This window comes from Gopherus evgoodei, chromosome 14 (genome assembly GCF_007399415.2).
Source record: "Gopherus evgoodei ecotype Sinaloan lineage chromosome 14, rGopEvg1_v1.p, whole genome shotgun sequence".
NCBI classification, from domain to species: Eukaryota; Metazoa; Chordata; order Testudines; family Testudinidae; genus Gopherus; species Gopherus evgoodei.
In genome coordinates this window covers 30190922-30210078 of record NC_044335.1, presented here as the reverse complement: position 1 = coordinate 30210078, position 19157 = coordinate 30190922, and positions in this window count along the sequence as shown.

Below are 19157 nucleotides of genomic sequence, written 5' to 3'. Positions count from 1 at the left end.
GGTTCTGGGCTGCTTTCCCAGTGACTCTGAACGGGGAACACCTGATGGGGAGATTGTCTCCCACCTCAGGGAAGAGATCCCCCCGGGGGTCTTCCCCCTTCTTCATCCAATCCTCCCTCTTCAGGTCCAGGGGTCCCCTCACTCTCCTCCCATCCAGCAGCTCAAATGGGAAGAACCTTGTGGATTCCTGGGGCACCACCAGCTGCCTCCCGATTCCCCCCAGTTCTGCTTCCCCTTGGGGAGCCCATTCCCGGTACAGGAATCCCTCCTCCTGCAGGACTCTGTCCCTGCAGCCTTCCCCAAGGGGGTTTGCAGCGCTGTGGCCAGCAAGTTCCCTCAGCTTCTCCAAGGAGGGATCCTTCTGCAGCTCGGTCTGGGATTCAGCAGCTGGGGCAGGGAGTGGGACCTGCTCCCTCTCGCTGGCTGGACCTGGGGTCACAGCCTCCCTGAGCCCTGTCCCTGGTAGCTCCCTCCCTGCTGTGTAATCACTTCCCAGCAGCACGTCTGGACCAGGCAAACCTGTTTGGCGGCTGACCTGCCCTGCCTGGGTGTCCCCCCACTCAGCTGGGGTTTCAGCTCCCCCCGTGCTCAGCACTGCACTTGCTGTCCCAGTGGGGACAGGCAGCAAGCTCTCTGCTCTGGTCACAACATCAGAGCCAGTGTGAGCCCCCTCTCCGATGTGCAGGGGAGCAGGGAGCATCTCTCCCTCCCACTCAGCCCCAGGGGGCTGGTTACAGGTAGGCAGGTATCCTGAGCCCAGCAGCCCCTCCCCCCTGCCAGCCAGGTTATTTGCATTTTCACTGACCATTTCAATCCTAGCCAATTGGTTCCCTGGATTTGAATTCAAACCCTCGGCCGTTATAGGAGCGGGGCCTGGATCCTGTCCCACGGGGAGACAGTCACCCCCCAACAGGGCCTCCCAGCCGATATCCTGGAGAACCCCAACTACCAGCCAGCCCGACCCCTTCTGGGTCTGCACAGGGATCTGGGCCATAGGCAGGGCGAGGGGCTTCACCCCAGGGACCTTCACCCAGGTCCCACAGTCCCTCAGCATCTGGGGCTGCACCACCACAGTTCTCTCTGTCCCAGGGTCTCGCCCCTGCAGGCGTGTTTCCCCACTGACCCCTGGGCAGCCCCCTATGTCTCTCTGCCCCACCATCACCAGTCCACGCTGCTGCTGCTTCTCCTGCAGCTTTTCCTCAGGCTCTTGCTTTCTCTCACGGTCCTCTCGCTCTCTCGGGCTCTGCTCCCATCCCATCCATCTCCAATCTCCTGATGGGGAACCCAATCGTGAAGAGCCGCGTCTGATTGGGGACCAGACTCCCGGGGATGCCTGGCTGATGCTCCAGCTGCTCTCAGATCCTCTTGTAGCCCCATCTGGGCCAGGAATCTGCTCCTCAGAGCGGTGCTTCTCCTCCAACTGCATGATTAACTGTGCCTTGATGAATTTCCTCATGCGTAACACTCTCTTTGTGCACAGGATCACAATGTCCTTCTCAAGGAGATGGTGATAGGCCATCACTTCACCGTTCCCAAGTGGCTCTGGACTCACAGGCCTGTGTGCTCTTGGCTCCCCCGTGGTTTCCAGGAAGAACCCCTGGTGTGCCAGCCCTTCTCGTGATCACCAGCTCTTTGCCAGGGTCGAGCTGCAGACTCCTCCGCCCCTGGGACTGCTCCTGCAATCCCTAGGGGAACCCTGCAACTGCAAAAATCCTTCTCTCTCCCGGGGTCGAGCAGCAAGCTCCTCCGCCCCTGAGACTGCTCGCTGCAGTCCTCAGGGGGACCCTGTTACTCCAACAGTCCTTCTCGCTGGTCACACACTCCCAGAGGTTAACTGCTCCCTGAAACCGTCCCTCTCTGAGCCTTCAGCACGCCTGGTCCTCATTATCCCTCCTTTGTTTTACTGCTCCCCAGTCACTTACTGCAAGCAGCGCCATTCACGGGGTGCAGTACGTCCCGCCGCTGCCACCAGTTGTCACGGAGTCACCGGGCGATGCTCTGGAACTGCTCCCCACCAAGCCAGTCAGGACTTTGGGGAGCCTCCTCTTCCTTGGAACAGACTTGTTCAGGGCAAGAAGCTCACACGTCTTCACCTCCTGGGTCTCTCCTTGGAGCATTCAGCATCCTCTGCCCGTCCGTGCGCTTCCCACAGCGAGTCCACCCCAGCGGGGTCCTGGGGAAGCCACTGGGTTCTGCACCCCCACTTTGCAGTCAGACGTGACTCTCAGCCAGCCAGTAAAACAGAGGTTTATTCGATGACAGGAACAGGGTCTAACACAGAGCTTGTAGATACAGCGAACCGGACCCCTCGGTTGGGTCCATTCTGGGGGGCAGTGAGCCAGACCCCCAGGTCTGCCCTCCACCCTTGACCCCAGCCAGCTCCAGACTAACACCCCCTCCCCGCCCCTCCTCTCTGCTCAGCCCCTTTCCCGGGCCAGGAGGTCACCTGATCCCTTTGTCTCCAACACCTTCAGCTGGAACCTTTGCAGAGGAGGGGCCCAGGCCACCAGTTGCTAGGAGACAGAGTGTCAGGCATTTAGGTGCACTGGCCATTGCTCTGCCAGATACTTAAGAACTGCCATGGGGACACTGCGGCACCAATACAGTATTCAGAGAAAACATTAAGAACTTTCCCAGTTCGTCACAGACTCAGACATCTTAGGAGGTGCTAAGTTAACTGCATCATCCTAACAAAGGGACCTGGCATCACTGTAGGCAGCTCAATGGAGACCTCTGCTCATTGTGCAGCCACGGTCAAAAAAGCAAACAGGATGTTGGGATACATAAGAAATAGGATGGAGAATAATACAGTTACAATTAAATTATTGTGAAATAAAAGATGTTCAGAGAATGGTGATGAGAGTGATCAAGGGGCTGGAAGACCTCTCCTGCGAAGAGGGATTGACAAGACTGGGATTGCTATCTTAGAAAGGCGACAAAGAAGAGGAGACCTGGTGAAAGCATGTAACATATTCAATGATCTAAAAAGGGTAAATCGAGAGTTTCTATCCTCACCTGACTCACAACACCAGAACAAGGGCAATGAAATTAAAAGAAGGGAAATTCAAAACTGATAAAAGGAAACACTGTTCCACATAATGAAATTATCACAGGATGTTGCTGAGGCCAAGAACTCAGCAAGCATGTGATACTAGCCACTGTTGGAGGCAGGATGGCCCAGGAGTGTGATCAGTCTAGCAATTCTTAAACACCCTTTCCAGCAGCCAGGAAGGGGAAGAGAAGCAGAGTGTAGAAGGGAGACAGAGACTTTTGCATTGTGGTGTCAAATCAATGCAGGAGGACATTGTCATGATGATGAAGGGCAGGATGCATACATTGCAACGCAACATGAAGGCATCACACAGTGATGCCCTGATGAAGTACCTCTCCAACTCTTCCAAGCTGAATGTCAACATGCTATAACCATGAGTAATCTGCGTGGGGCTGTGGGCCATTGTCTGGCTTGTGGGGAGAGGGCCCCTCAACTTCTAGTCTCCTCCATGGAATACCCCCCCTGCAGCACCAGCCTGCAGAGCTGCCTTCCTGGGTTATGGGGGAAGCCAAGATTAAGTTTCTTCTGTGGGAGATGGGGGAGCTTTTTTGCTGGGTGCCATGCCAGAACTTGGGCCTACTGTTGGAAAAGACCTGTTAGGTTTGTGGTTCCTGAATCTGAGATACAGGGAGCTCTTCCTGATTGTCCACACAATAAATATTTTGTAAACCAGGCATGCGGGGATTGGATGCTGGAAGGGAGATGAAACCCGGAGAGAACCTCTCTATTACCAAGAGCTCTGCAGGAAGGAAAGACTGGAGAATCCATGTGAGGGATCCACTGCTAACCCAGCCAGTGCAGTGTATTGTCTTGTGCTTTGTCCAATGGCTCATTACGCATCCCAGGTGACTTTGACCTCAGCTAATGATGAAGATAATGCCTCATATTCTCTGCAATGGTGAAGTAGGAAGGACATGGGCCGGGCAAGTGGACTTCATGCAATACCAGCCTTAAACTTCTGCTCCTGGGTTTGTCTGTGAGCAGTACCCATTTTCTTTGTGTGTGCCTTTGATTGTATGTTTTTTCTACATTTTACAGAAATGTCAGAAAATAAGGGATTTCATATGGGGAGAGGGATAGCTCAGTGATTTGAGCATTGGCCTGTTAAATGTAGGGTTGTGAGTTCAATGCATGAGGGGGACGTTTAGGGATGGGGCAAAAATCTGTCTGGAGATCAGCCCTGCTTTGAGCTCCTGTGAGGTCTCTTCCAACCCTGATATTCTGTGATCTCATAATCAGCTCTTCTCTGGCCAATTCACTTGCACCAACATGATAAAATTGTATTTCAAGAGCAGCTTGTCATTTGTAGATAGAAACACCTTAAATACCTTGCAGGAATTCATCAGGACTTGGAGTCATGCTATTTCTCCCCCTCCCCTCTAACCTATGGTGCCCTGTTATCTTTTGTTTAGAATAATCGAGCCCTCCAGGAATGGAATCCCCAAGGGAGCAGGGTGTGTCAGGATAGCCACCAGCAGTCTGCAAACTCTGCTGATATCTGTAGCCCTTGGATGCTTATAGACGGGGCTGCCGGGGGGGGGGGGGGCAAGTGGGGCAATTTGCCCCAGGCCCCACAGGAGTTTTTTTGGGTCCCTGGAGCAGGGTCCTTCACTCGCTCCAGGGGCCCCAGAAAACTCTTGTGGGGCCCGGGCCCCCAGAGCTGCTTCTGCTCCGGGTTTTCAGCAGTAATTCGGTAGCGGGGGTCCCCTGCCGCGGGTCTTCGGGGCACTGGCTGGTCCCAGAGTGGAAGGACCCCCCCCACCGCCAAATTACCGCCGAAGTGGGGGCCCCCTGCCACCAAAGACCCCAGGCCCCCTGAATCCTCTGGGCGGCCCTGCTTATAGAAGCCCAGCGTATTCCCTGCTGTCAAGGGAACATGATGCTCATTGCACTCCTCTGCCCAAGCTTGCTGTGCAACAAGATGATCCTGCACAATAGGGAGTCCAAATGCTGGCACAAAGCACACTAGAACATGCTTGTGAAAATAAGAGCAACATCATAATAAGCCAGTGGGGAGCAGGCTGACTGGGGAAGCTCAGGGGAGGGCGGGTGGAGCAGAACTGGAAAAGATGCCAGGCGTTTCCTTTAGGTTTGGCTTGCATAAGCAGCTAACCACCTTTAAAAGTTCAACACTCATTTCAATGGACCGTTTATCTCTCTTGTTGTTTCTGACTGTTCCTGGGCCATTGGCAGCTTCTCGTCACTTTGGTAACGTCTTTGCTTTATTATTTGATTCTTTGTAGGATAGGAGCACTTAGAAGTCCAGGGCCCCATAGTGCAAGGCCCTGTACAAACTTAGACGGGTTCCTTACTCCTTCTGTGGAATGGAGCTTTGGGGTAGATTTTCAGAGACACAGATAGAAATCAGGACACCAAATCCAACTGGCTTTCAGTCAGTGGTAGAACTGAGAGGGAGGGGCAATGGGTGATTGGGGGTTGGCTGGAGAGTGAGCCTGCCCCATATTCACTTGGCAACTCCTGTCCTGCAGGGCTGGGCCCACCTCCCCACTCCAGGCATTGCTGCCTGGTGCATGGTATCACAGCGCCATTCAGGTTTGGCCCAGCCACCCCTTCCATCACTACAGAGGGGCAGTTGGGCTACATTTGAATGAGTGGCTCTGGGACGTGGTACATGGATTGCAGCACGCACCATGCAGTTCTGTGTGGCATGTCCCAACGCACGAAGCAGGGCCCCACCTCACGGGACAGGAGCTGCTGCTGCTGGATGAGTGTGGGCCAGACTCACTTTCTAGCCCTGGGTGAAAATTCATGTCATACACTTCTCAATTGCATAATATGCTTGAAAACCCAGCACACATAAACCTAAAGACCACTGGGGGGCAGTCACCTCCCTACCCTGTCCCATTAGTTCTGCCACTGCATTTAGTGCCAACTGGGCACCTGACTGCCACTTGTGCTCTCCCTGCCCATTTCAATCTCGCATTAAAACTCAAACCCTTTCATCGCATTCGCAGGGACACCTGAGATTAAGAGCACATGAAGGACATTACAGTTCTGTTCTGTCCATCATTCATGCTGTTTGTTACCAGGCTCTTTGCATTTCACTCTGCTTGGCCAGCGGCGCCAGATGAATCAGTTTGTATTTTCTCTTTCTCGTCAATTTGGGTGCAGGATCGTTATGCACTTCGGCCCCAATCCAGCACTTAGATCATTTACTGAACTTTAGTCAGGTGCTTAACGCTGATCCCTTTTCAGCAGAGCACAAAGCACGTGCTTCAACCCCATGGGACTTAAGTACATGCCTCGGGTGCTTTCCTAAATCAGGGCTGAACAGCCCAGGGCCTGCTCCAACCTACCACTGAAATCAAAGGCAAATCTCTTATTGATTCAGATAGGAGCAGGATCAGACTCCAGATGCTGAGCTCCTGAGTATCCAGTCAGTGCTTACCCAGGCACCTCCCATTTATTCCAGCGGCCCTCAAGATTCAAGTCAAAGGACACACTTGACATTTTCATCACATCTGTCCTGGCCAATGCAGTGAAACCCAGCGCCCCCCCTCCCCCTTTATAACACAGCTACACAGCTAGGGGTGTTGGATCTTGGGCTACTCCTGGATGCCCAAGTAGCTACAGAGACCGAGAGCACTTTTTTCCATCTGCACCTGACAAGACACCTGCAACCCTTCCTCTCTGGGCCATGGGGCAGATTCTCTGCCTTGTTCTGCTCAGTGCAAAGGGAGCAGAGCCTCCCCTGGATCCCAGCTGGCTGGTGTAGTACCTTCTCCCCGCAGCCCCTGCCAGAAGAACGGTTTTGGAGGTCAGGAGTAGCAGTGGCTGCATATGAGCTACCCCCAGCTACCAGAAGGTCCTTTGGGGACCAGAGCCAGCTGGAGCAATTAAAAGCAGGCCCAGAGCAGGGACTTGGGGAGCTGTGACTGGCTGTTGGCTTTCAGCTTCTTCTCCTTGTCCTCTGTCTTGGGTGGCTGTGTGGGGGGAGGGGAGCCCTCCTGTGCTAAGTGCTGCCCTGCTCTGTCTCAGGCGCTAATAGAGCTGCAGGCTACGGACAGGCTCTTCTCTGCCTTGCAATGCTGGGGGCGGCCAACAGGAAAGGAGAGAAGGGACCATGGCTGCTCGGCTCCCATGGGAGCTGCTCCTGGGGCTGATGAGGAAGCAATGGGAGACTCTATTGTCTGCAGCGATGGAGCTGATTCATAGCCCCTTGTTTAACAATCACAGGCTGCGCCTAAGGCAGGACGTGTTTCGTCATAGTCCAGTAGATGCTGTTTTCTTAACAGAGTTGCCTTTGGGAGCCACAAGAGACCCTAGGGCCACGGACTGGAGCTCCCTGGTGCATCTAACCCAGCTGCCAGTCTATAGAAAGCAGGCACGCATATGTACTGCAGTAGTGCTGGGTTTGCTAACTTTGCCTTCTTATTCTTGCCCAGCATGGCGGCAACTGGAAGGAAGGAAAGGGTTAATAAAGAGTAATTAATATATGAAGTCAGTGCATTATTACATTTCATTTGAGCTTTAATTAGACAGCATTTTTTCTTTATATAAAAGTCTTTGTTGTGTCAATTAGTTGATTGACTATCATCCGGTTTCTAGGTTAGTGAAACCTGATCTGTTGTGAATGAATTTGTTTATCAGGGAAAAGGGACCATGGAATGGAAAAAAAATTCAATTAAATGTCAGTGTGCTGAGTGACAAGCTGCATTTGATAGGGCTTTTAGTTTAATTGCAAGTATTTCATTAAGAGATTTATTTATCAGGAGAATTCTCCATTTTAGAAAGATCTTGGCTGAAGCTTTGTTTGCTTCTGCCTTTTTGGGTACATTTGTGATCTTCCAAAAGCAGAGAGCACTCTTTTTAATTTAGGATGGATAATTTATTTTCCGCTGCCCAGAGATCATTACGTTATCAACCGTGGCCAATGGTTGCCTTCCGATGACATCCAAACACAAAATGGTATGTAGTCAGCACAGTGTGTACCCTGATGTCAAGCACTTGAAAGCAGATGAAAGGTTATCATCAAAGATCTGATAGTCTCTTGACTATTCCATGACCGCACTGAAAACAGCATGTTAATCTCACACATTTATTTGGGTAGAAAATTGCCCAGCTGAAAGCCCTGGGAATGTTTCAGAAAGTCTTAAATGTCTTTTAGCCTGAAAGTTCCTTGTAGGGGTGGATGGTCTCTGTGTTTTGTTCAGGCCTCACCATATCACTTATATTTAACAAAGACTAAATAAAGTGGTTTTTGTACAGAGCAGGTGCCCATGTAAGATACTATATTATCACTCTTAGGGCTAGGCTAGATGCAGTTTCTAGACCAATATAATCAAAATGGTGCAATCAGCTTGTGTGGCTGCTGTTATCTGGGTATAAAGGTGCGTACAGCAGTGTAGCTTGTTTTGGTAAATGTATGGTAGTTTCTAAACCAATATCGTTCATCCAGTATAAAAACCATGTGTAGACAAACCCTTGAACTACAGAGCCCATATGTATGGGAGATAGAGCTGAGGATTTTATCAAAGCTGCTGAAATTTACAAAAAATGAAAATCCACTCCCCATCGATATCCAGGGAAGTAGCATGGCCTCCACACGTGGTCCTGCATGGAGGCACAAGTGCAGGTGCTCACCTCTGCTCAGGATCCTAACCTCTGCATGCCTACAGGCAGGGGCAAGTCTGAAAGGCACATGCAACGTTAGCTGATACATAGGCGTTTGCACCTGCAAACATGTTCACGTTCAGTTTTACAGCTGGACAAATGTAACTTCTTGGATCTATGTCAGAGTCCTGGCCTTAAACTCAGAAACAGGAGCAGCTCTGCTGCTACATTACTGGGTCAGCTGCAGGACCTCAGGTAGGCATAGGTGCTGGAATTAGGAGTGCTGGGGATGCTGCCACACTCCCTGGCTTGAAGTGGCTTCCACCATATTCAGGGGTTACAGTTTGCTTCAATGGCTCCCAACACCCCCCACTCAGGAGCGGCTCTAGCTTTATTGCCGCCCTAAGCATGGCAGTCAGGCAGCCTTCAGCAGCTTGCCTGTGGGAGGTCCCCGGTCCCGCGGCTTTGGCGTACCTGCCGCCGAATTACCGCCGAATCCGCGGTACTGATGGACCTCCCTCAGGCAAACCGCCGAAGGCTGCCTGACTGCCGCCCTCGTAGGGACCGGCAGGGCACCCCCCGCGGCTTGCCGCCCCAGGCACATGCTTGGAGCGCTGGTGTCTGGAGCCGCCGCTGCCCCCACTGTACAAATTGTTTCAGCCCCCCTGCAGATGGGGAACACCCAGAGCAGGACCTGGAGCAGAGCATGCATGAGAATGATATCACCATGCTGTGCATAAGACAGGAAGTGGAAGTGACCATTAACAAAACAGTGACACAGCCACAGTGCAACCATCGTAGAGGGAAAGAAAGCTGAGTGCTGCTGCTGCCCAGGGATGGAGAGAAGATCTCAGCCTACAGGCCTGTTGATCAGTCTCCTTTTGCCAGCGAGACATTCACTAAGGAGAAAGAGGAAGTGAAATAAATTTGCAGGGCTGTCTCCCAAAGCCACCCCTGTTTCCTAATCAGTCTCAATCCCGGCAGTTCTGAGAAGGTTCAGCCCAGACACTTGTTGCCCAAACTGATTGTGATGGTGCAATCTGAAAGATAATCTGTAAAAATGTCATCATGGAGTATGGCTGCACCTACCTTCTACCTGCCTGTGACAGGGCACATTTAATCCAAAGGCAGCGAGTGAAAAGGAGTGCGGAGCAGAAGACGACAGCATGGCTTGTCAGCTGCTTAGCATCCTCTGTGCAACTTTCTTTCAAACTGCTCAACTCTCTTCCTCCAATGGACCTTGCAGCTTCTTTGACATGCGGCTGACACTCGCTAGGTGCTCTGTATCTACTGCAATATACACAATTATTATATATTAAAGTGGAAGATCAAGCCCTTTTCCTCTTGAACCCATTGAATCACACCTCTGTCCTTCTGCCTTTTCTGCCATTGCAGGATTCAGTGCCCCCCTCCTTTGCCCAGACAGCAGAACCAGGCCAAGGACTGGTCTTGAAAACTCAATAGGTCAGTGACCAGAATTCACTTTGTAAGGATTCAGGTAAGGTGCTGAGAGGCAGTGCACAAACTCCTAGCAATTATACCCTGCCGGAACACTGCGTCTGTTATGCAGTGCAGGCAGCACCAGCAAAGGACACGGAGGCACAAAGTCAGTTGCTGACGCAGAAGAGAATGACAGGACACAGATATACTGTGCAAGTTATGCTCCCTGGGGCCAAAAGGTTTCACATTTACTTATGGATATTCTTACTTGGGTAAAAAGTCTGGGCAGAGCAGCATTGGGATTGAAGAGGACACCAGGACTTTGTAATGGAGTCTATTGAGGGGAAAAAATTATCTCCATTAAGGACCCCAGTGTTGCTGAGGAGACTTTGGAACAGGGGGAGATGAGAAAAGGGAAACAATCTGTGGAACCTGGTTTGAACAACTTTCAAAGGGATCATGTCATGCGACAAAAGCCAACAGTCCCCGAGAGTCCCTTTCTTCTGCCTCTGAACAAGGAACTTTGTTAGATTAAGGAAGAAAGAATTATCCCTAAAGCTACTCTCTGCCTCTGCTTCCCCACAGAGCTTCTGCCTAGAACCTTCCCCACCTCTCCTCCTGTCACAGTCAGAAAGGAACAGTACACACATCTGTTCCTGCTGCACCTTGACCGGTCTCAGCCATGTGGGATCTCAGGGTGTGGCTACCAGTAACAACAGTTGGTGTCATCTGATATTTTTTTCATACTTCTAGCAGGAGTGGGTCTCCTGGTAAAAGCTTTGGGCTGAATCTGATGGTAAAAGGAGACCTTTGAGACCTTTTGGACTGGGCATCTCTCAGCCTCACAACCTTCAGCAGTGCCACTTAGGCTGAAGACTGATCTCTGAGGCTGAACCCATGATTCTGCTTTGTTAGCCCAAGCTGAGCTGGATTATGTATGTGATGCTGCTTTGTAGCACAGCAGAACTAGTAAGGGTTTTTTTTTCTTGCTGCATTTTCTTAGCAATCTTTATTGCTCTCTCTCGGCCAGTCCATTCCCGTATGGCCAGCAGGAGATGAAAGCAATAAGCTTCACTTCATACTGTACCCCCAAAGCTTGGAACACCAAGCTGGCAAACTGTGGCCCTTTGTCAGTGTCTGGTTTGGCACAGATACTAGAATGGGAAGAGATGCCCTACAGCTAAGGCTGGTTGAACATTTTCTTTTGAAACTGCCTTTTTAAGGAAAATTGGGTTTTTGAAGAAATTATTATTTTGCGCAAGAAATCTCTGCTCTTCTCTGCCCTGTGAAGCAGCCACTAGAGGGGGACATATCACACTTAGCCAGCCTGTTCCATGCCCAGCAGCCTCAATAAAATGACCCTTTTTTAATCATTACAAACAAGTCCTGCCTCTTGTCTCCCACCAGAGCTACTGCACCACTCAGCCAACTGAGCGATCTTCAGGCTCCCTGGAGGAGACTTGTTGCACTTCGCCTTGCAAGGAGTGAGCTCAGTATGCACCGCGGCTGCGTCCCATCAGTCACAGATGTTTTGTTCTCATCCCTAAGTAGCTAAACAAGCTTGGGCCTATCTGTAAATCTCCATCATCCAAACTATGGCTTGTTGCCTGAGATAAGGGTGCTAGGCAATGCTAATGATGTTTTCATTTGTTGTGAGAAAACTTAATACACAGACTGGCAGAAATATTATTCATCCCCCGTTAATTATGATCTGCTTACTGTAGGTAATCATGCAAAAACCAAAAATGTAATCAAAATAAAATAAAGGGGGAAGCAGCTTGTGTGTTTGCCGCCACTCGCTGTGGAATTAGCTCCTGCGATACCCTGCCACCCAATTATCACTCTGTGATGCTTCGTGGCAACTTCAAGGGACCTTGCCTTCATTGTCGCAGTGACACTGCCCTCCATGGTGATAATGGGGATTGCAGCAGGAGCTCATGTGTGTGGAGAGAGGCCCGTGGAACTATGCTCAAGAAACAATTAACAGAGAAAAGTACTTGGAATGATTGGATGCTGGGCCAAATTCTGACACCGGTGTAGCCAAGAAAAAGCCAGAGTAACTGCACTCACTTACTGGAGTTAATAGGGGAGTCACAGTGGTGGAACTTCTGAATTGCAGCATTTCAAGCAAAGCACACAATGGTCCACTGTGCTTTCCCCCTCCAGACCATGGGAAAAGTGATGACTTAATGGGATTTGCTGGTGCTAAAAGGCAGGTAGCTGGACAGACTAAGCCAGAACAAGGTGACTTTTTGTTGGGGGGCGAGGTGACTATGCTTATAAATGGAGCTACAAAGAATGGATTCAAGAATGACTCCGTTACAATGATGGCTCCCAACCTCCTCAGGCATTTGTCCCAAGTTTCCAGGACTCAGAGGTTGGCTGCACAGGCTAGATCTATCCCTAGTTCAAGAAAAAGTGCCGGAGCCATGCATGTCTGAAATTACTCAGAGTTTATTGTAAAGATTGTGACTAATTAGGGACACTCTTGTGATCCTTCCAGTATTGTTGATATAGACCTCCAATTCCTATGATCACATTCTAGCCTACGATGGAGTTTAGGTTGCTCCAGGTTTTTCAGATCCTCTGTGGGTCAGTGCATGTTAATCAATGGAAGGTGTGCAGCGCCCCCACGACCAGCACAGAGGCCCTGCCTCCACTGAGATGTGAAGCAGAGCTAGCACTTTTCTAGAGGACCATGTTTAAACCCTGTACTCACTTGGGAAGTCCTAATGTGGTGTTAACTCTTACTGTAAATAAGACATGAGCATCTTCTTTAAGGGCAGCCTGAAACCCTTGTATTGGTGATTGGGAACACCTGTATTGCTAAACACTTTCCTCCTCTCCAATGACCCATGGATGAGCTATGCCACTCATCACATTAAAAACTGGTGAGCTACAGACACTATAGTGGGGGCTAACAAATACATTACATGCAAAATATGTATCATGGAGGGGTGAAAACCTCTTGGCAAACTAGAGTTTAAAAACATTTCAGTGGTTGCTGTCACTATGGTCTGTCTACACTTTCTGTACAACTGTACTTAACTAGCTCATTTACGTTGGGTGCATGAAATACTCTCACACTGGTATAAATTCATCCTTTGGGTAATAAAGGGATGAAACGCATTGGCTAGAATATGTACCATTGTACAGCAGCCAAAGAGAATTGTCAGACAAGGTACTTTTCTCGAGCACTGTAAGCATAAGAAACACTTAGACTGACACAATGTTGGGAGAGCTTGAGTTTCCATCCCAAGTCCCCTCCTTCTCAGAACTAATAATATAAACATATTTTTAAAGAAAGTCTCCACAACCATCTTGTCCCCTCATCTGAAGAGAAACCTCCTTCTGAGATCCTAACACTGTATATGGATGAGGAAGAATGCTTAGACTTTACATCCCTTGAAAGAAAGTATTTAGATCTGTATAGAAACAAAGAAAGGCGGCAGCACGGTTTTTTGCAGAAGTGTCTAGGGCTGTGTGTGTGGGGGTGGGGGTAGATGCATCTCATAGAGAACTGGCTTTTCCCAATAGGTTCAAATGTGGCCTGTGATTAACTTTTGGTTTGCACACTTAAATACAGTTGACTTATGCTGTTAGTTCTGTGTTCCTCACCTAGCACACTGGTCCTAGTCCACAACTAGGGCTCTTAAGCACTGCAGTAATACAAATAATACATAATAATAATACTCTAAACCAATGAGGGAAGAGAAATAATACCATATGACTCCTGTGACCAATCACAGATATACCACTCCGCTCAAACTGCAAGCTATAGACTGGACAAAAGTTGCGAGCCATGGAATTGAATCATTTGAATAATTACTAAATTCCTGATTACCCTGATTTTTCTGGAATGGCCAGGAGCAGACAAAGAAGTGACATTTGTCACCCCAACCCTCTGTTGTGAATTATTACTCGGCTCTAGTGACCTGTATTGACAGAGCAGACACACAATCTGCAGAAACCCGCCATGTGCAACAGGATTTTAATATCTTTATCTCAGATTTTATTTCTTACTGTCAAACATAGCAGTGATTCCACTTCTGTTTGAGCAAGTAATCAGAAAAGAAGGCAGCAATAATCCCTCAGGAGAGCCAGGCACGGGGCTAATTACTTCAGCTAGAGATTTGTAAAGACACATTTTTAGCGTTGGGATTTTATCGCTCCACGGGATAATTAAAGGACGACCCTGTTAAAAGAAGTTTCACAATTTTAAATATTCTTTTTCCCACTGTTTAGGATAATCTCTTCCAAGGTTACTGTGGGGATCTCTTGGCTTTCCATGCATTTTCCAAGCACACGTGCTCACTCGTTTGCGACTGTAGGGCTATTTGTGGGGTTTGCACGCTGCTCTGCTCTCTGGGACACTGGAATGATGCTCATAAAGGATGGTTATTGCTAAGTTGTCCATGAAAGCTGGGATGCGGGGAACTGTCCATTGTAAAGTGATATAAAGAAAAAACCTGTCTTGAACATTTTGACATTGGCAGCATCTCTTTAGCTGTAATGAACCTGCACACTCAAGCTCTCATGACTGAGGGACCGGATGACTCAAGGGATTGTAATTGGATAGGGCATCTCTTTCCTGGTTTGAATCAGATTACCAGTGACCACGAGTCAATAACGTGGTCTGACAGCTGTTCAGCGGCATGGGTGGAAGGAAGTGAAGGTCTCAGTTCATTTCCTAGGGTCCGATCCAGCATCCACTGCAATCAAGGGAAAGACACTCATTGATTTCACTGGGCTTTGGATCAGACCTCTACCTAACATCATAAAACCCCACATAGGGTTTGGTGCTAATTGGCTGTCTCTGAGAAGGAAAGAGATTACTTTATGCTGGGAGCTTGCCCTGGGGTTGTCCGTCTAGAACATGGAGTGAAGCACACTTGCAGTGTAGTGTGAGGGAACTTCTTGTCATTTGGATGGTAAGCACTTTGGGGGCAGGTATTGTCTCTCACTATAATTTATGCTGCTCTTAGCACAATGGGGCCCCAATCTTAAGTGGGGCTTGTCAAAGGATGGCCCTGCATAGCGCGCCCTCTTGTTGCAGGCTGCAACATGACATGTGTGCACCTGCCTCAGTTTCCCAGCTCAGGTAACCCAAGGACTTTACTTCAGGTTCTCTTGCCTCAATAATGCCCATCCTTGGGGGCCGTTCATTATCAAACCTATAGTGCAAATCAGTCCAGAACAAAAGTCCCCAACATAGTCCAGCTGTAATCACAGTCTATATAAGCCTTAAAATCCCATGACATGATGCACCATATGCCATAAGTTGGCATCTGCTCCTCCACCTGGTCTCCTCATCAGTCCTCTTCTGTCCCCAGCCCTTACAGTTGGAATCCAGCACCACTCTTCCCAGCAGGAACCCTGACAGCCTCTCTGCTGGAGATCATCCTCACCACACCCCAGCTCTCCAGCACAGCTCCAGCCTCCCTCACTGCATCCCAGCTGTCCAGCACAGCTCTGGCATCCCCCATTGCACTCCGGCTCTCCAGCAGCTCCAGAGTCCTGACCATGCACTGGCTCTCCAGCACAGCTCCAGCACCCCTCCCCCACAGCTCAGCTCTCCAGCAAAGCTCCGGCATCCCTTGGCTCCCCAGCACAGCCCCTCATGAGGCCCTGACTCTCCAGCAGCTCCAGAGTCTTGACCATGCACTGGCTCTCCAGCACCGCTCCAGTGTCACCCGCCATGCTTCAGTCCTAGCCTTCAGCCCTCTTTGATCTTCTTGCTTCAGCCCTTCAATTCTGAGAGCCAGCAGACATCTCCCTCTGCTGCTCTCAGCCTTCGGCTCTCTCCTGCTGGCTCTGGCTGTGGCTTTCTGCCTCAGGCAGCTCAGTAGGGTAACCCCTCCACTGTCGCTGAGCCCTCAGTCCTTGTTAGCGTCTCAGCACTGGGACTGGCTCAGGAAGGTCAGCCAGCTAGTCCCACCGCTGGCTTCCTGATAGGGCTGGCCTTCCTAGTGGGAGACCACCCAGAATGCCAGGGTCAAGAAGCAAGGAGCAGAGTGGATCTGGCTGTGAGGCCACAGATGGGAGCTTGGGACAATGAGGGGGGAGGCAACAGGGCACAGAGGTGATGGGGGGGCTTGTTGGGGAGGCGGTGGGGACCAGGGGTCATGCCTGGGGATCATGGAGGCCAGGGGCAATGGGGGATGGGTGAGGAACCCAGAGAGGCAGTGGGGGTCAGGGCAATGGGAGGAGGGTTGGGAGCCCAGGGAGGCAGTCGGGGTCGGGGCAATGGGAGGATGGGTGGGGAGCCCAGAGAGGCAGTGAGGGTCGGGGCAATGAGGGGATGGGTGAGGAGCCCAGGGAGGCAACGAGGGTCAGGGCAACGGGGGGGATGGGTGGGGAGCCCAGAGAGGCAGTGGGGGTCAGGGCAATGGGGGGATGGGTGAGGAGCCCAGAGAGGCAACAGAAGTCGGGGCAATGGGAGGATGGGTGGGGAGCCCAGAGAGGCAGTTGGGGTCGGGGCAATGAGAGGATGGGTGGGGAGCCAAGAGAGGCAGTGGGGGTCGGGGCAATGGGGGGATGAGTGGGTAGCCCAGAGAGGCAGTGGGGGTCAGGGCAATGGGAGGGATGGGTGGGGAGCCCAGGGAGGCAATGGGGGTCGAGGCAATGGGGGGTAGCCCAGGGAGTCAGTGGAGGTCAGGGCAATGGGAGGATGGGTGGGGAGCCCAGAGAGGCAATGGGGGTCAGGGCAATAGGAGGATGGGTGGGGAGCCCAGGGAGGCAGTGGGATTCGGGGCAATGGGGGGATGCGTGGGGAGCCCAGAGTGGCAGTGGCAGTCAGGATCACCAAAATACCAGTTTGCCTAGGGCTCCATTTTCCCTAAGGCCGGCCTTTTTTCCTGATAATTCCTCCCTCTGTCCAGAGATGGCCCACGGAGATTTCTGTTCTCTGCAGCTTTTCCCAGAGACCTTCTCCAGTCTCCTGACTCCCAGGTCTTCCTCTCTCTCAGATTCTCCTGGATTCTTTATAGCCCTGGTAGTAAGTCTCCAGTTCAGCACCTTTAACGGTTCAGTTAAGTTCAGCACCTTTCACCAGCAGTAGATTGATTTTGAAAACCAGCTTGAAGACCTGTATTCGCAGGGCAGGAAATGCTAGCTGTGGGAATAAATTAGATGGCAAGGCTGGTGCTGTTACATGTAATCTTGCATGTTCTTTTTCTTAGTGCGGCGTAAGTGCTCCATCTAGGGAAGACAAGCTATGCTGTTTTTGTTTGGTTACGCAAGGTTGTGTGTGGAGGTGGTGATCCTCAGAAAGGAGTATTTGCTCTTTGCCGTGGTCTAATCAGCATCAGTTCCTGAAGCAGAATTGCTTTTGGGACCTCAGTATTGGTGGGTGACGAAGGGGCTGCCCTGCATCCTGTTTGACCATGTCTGTTCCAGGGCTGGTGTTTTTGTGTAAATAAAATAAGTTACACTTGGAATATACTCAGCCTCCACGTTGCTGGTTTCTCCTCATGAAGCTGCCATGCTAAGCCCTGGACCCCTGCTACCTCTCAGCAGAGAGAGGACACCAATGTTGGAATAAAGGACAATGGAAACAACCTCACAGCACAGCCTCAGAACTAAATCCCAGCCAGATATGGATCTGATGTAGCCTCATCATATAGTCTGAGTTCTTTTGGAGGGGGGTGGGAACGAAGGTAGTAGAGGGGCTTCCACAATAGAAGGTGTTGTATATAGGATCCTAGACCCAGAGGGTCAGAAGGGACTGCAAGGGTCAACTCGTCTGGCCCCCTGCCAAGATGCAGGATCTGTTCTGTCTAAACCATTCAAGGCACATAATGACAGCAGAGCATTGGGTTGGTTTTTTTCTGTTTGCCAGTGTGAGCCAAACTCTTTTGTGGAGGACAATGGATTTTCTTTGTACACTCTGCATCTATTAAACGTGGGAGATGTCTGCAGGCTCTCTCCATAGAGAAGGCTGTGGGGCGCAGGAAGAATCTGTCTCTGTAATTAAGGAGGATCCCTGTCAGGTCCAGCCTTATGTTTCTGCCGCTGAAATGGAAGAATAACGTTCTGAAGGGCAGTGGCTGGAATAAGTGGATTCACAAAGTCAGTGCATGACCATGAGCTCCCCTACTGGCTCCTCCTACTTGGGATCTGGTGGTGGTGGGCAGACACCTGGGTTCCAGGATTCCAGGATTCATGTTTGCCTGAAGATACCCATCAAGTTTGTTAACAACTGCAGGGCCCCCTGAAGAGGGAATGCCGTGTTCTGCTGGGAAGTGCCTGGCGGAGGAACTGCCATACAGAATCTGCAGGTAGCTACTAGGAAGAGCAGCTCCGGCTGGGTTGCTCCTGACCTGCCTGAGGCCTGTGTTGATAAATGGAGCACAAAAGAGAGACATTATTTTCAAGCTAGTAGCTGAGGGCCTGTGCGCTCGCACAGGTGTTATCATAGGCACTGACTTTTATTTTTCCCCATGGGTTCTCCGTCCCCACTTGCCCTGAAGCTCTGCCCCCACTCCGTCCCTTCCCCCAAGGCCCTGCCCTCGCTCTGTCCCCTCCCCAGAGACCCCCCGCCAATGTTCGCTGCTGTCTGCCCACCCCTCTCCCAAGAGTCTCTGCTAGCCACCAAATAGCTGATCAGCGGCACTACCCAACAGCTGTGGCTGGTAGGTGCTGAGCACCCACTATTTTTTTCCCTGTGGGTTCTTGAGCCCCTGAGCACACACGGAGTCGGTGCCTATGGGTGTAGCTCATAAAGCCACATGTCTAACAAAGGCAAAATTGGCTGAGAATTTACAACCTGGATGGTAATGGACTGCGAATCCCAGCGACATCAAACATAGCGCGCTCTCTGCCATGCGCATAGCTCTTACCATCACTTCACACTAACTCAACAGATGCTTCAGAAGGGCGCACAGACAGGGACATTCCTGGGATGATGCCTTGCTCAGTCCAATACTGACAGATTGAGAGAAGTTAAAGGCAGAGCACACCTTATTCCCGGCCACCCACACCAGCCCTGATCATAAAGCATTGCCCCCTCGCCTGCCTGCTCCAGGGTGCTGCCTAGTTTAATTCTAAACAAGCCATACACCTCCCACTCATTCCTGCAGGGACCATTAGC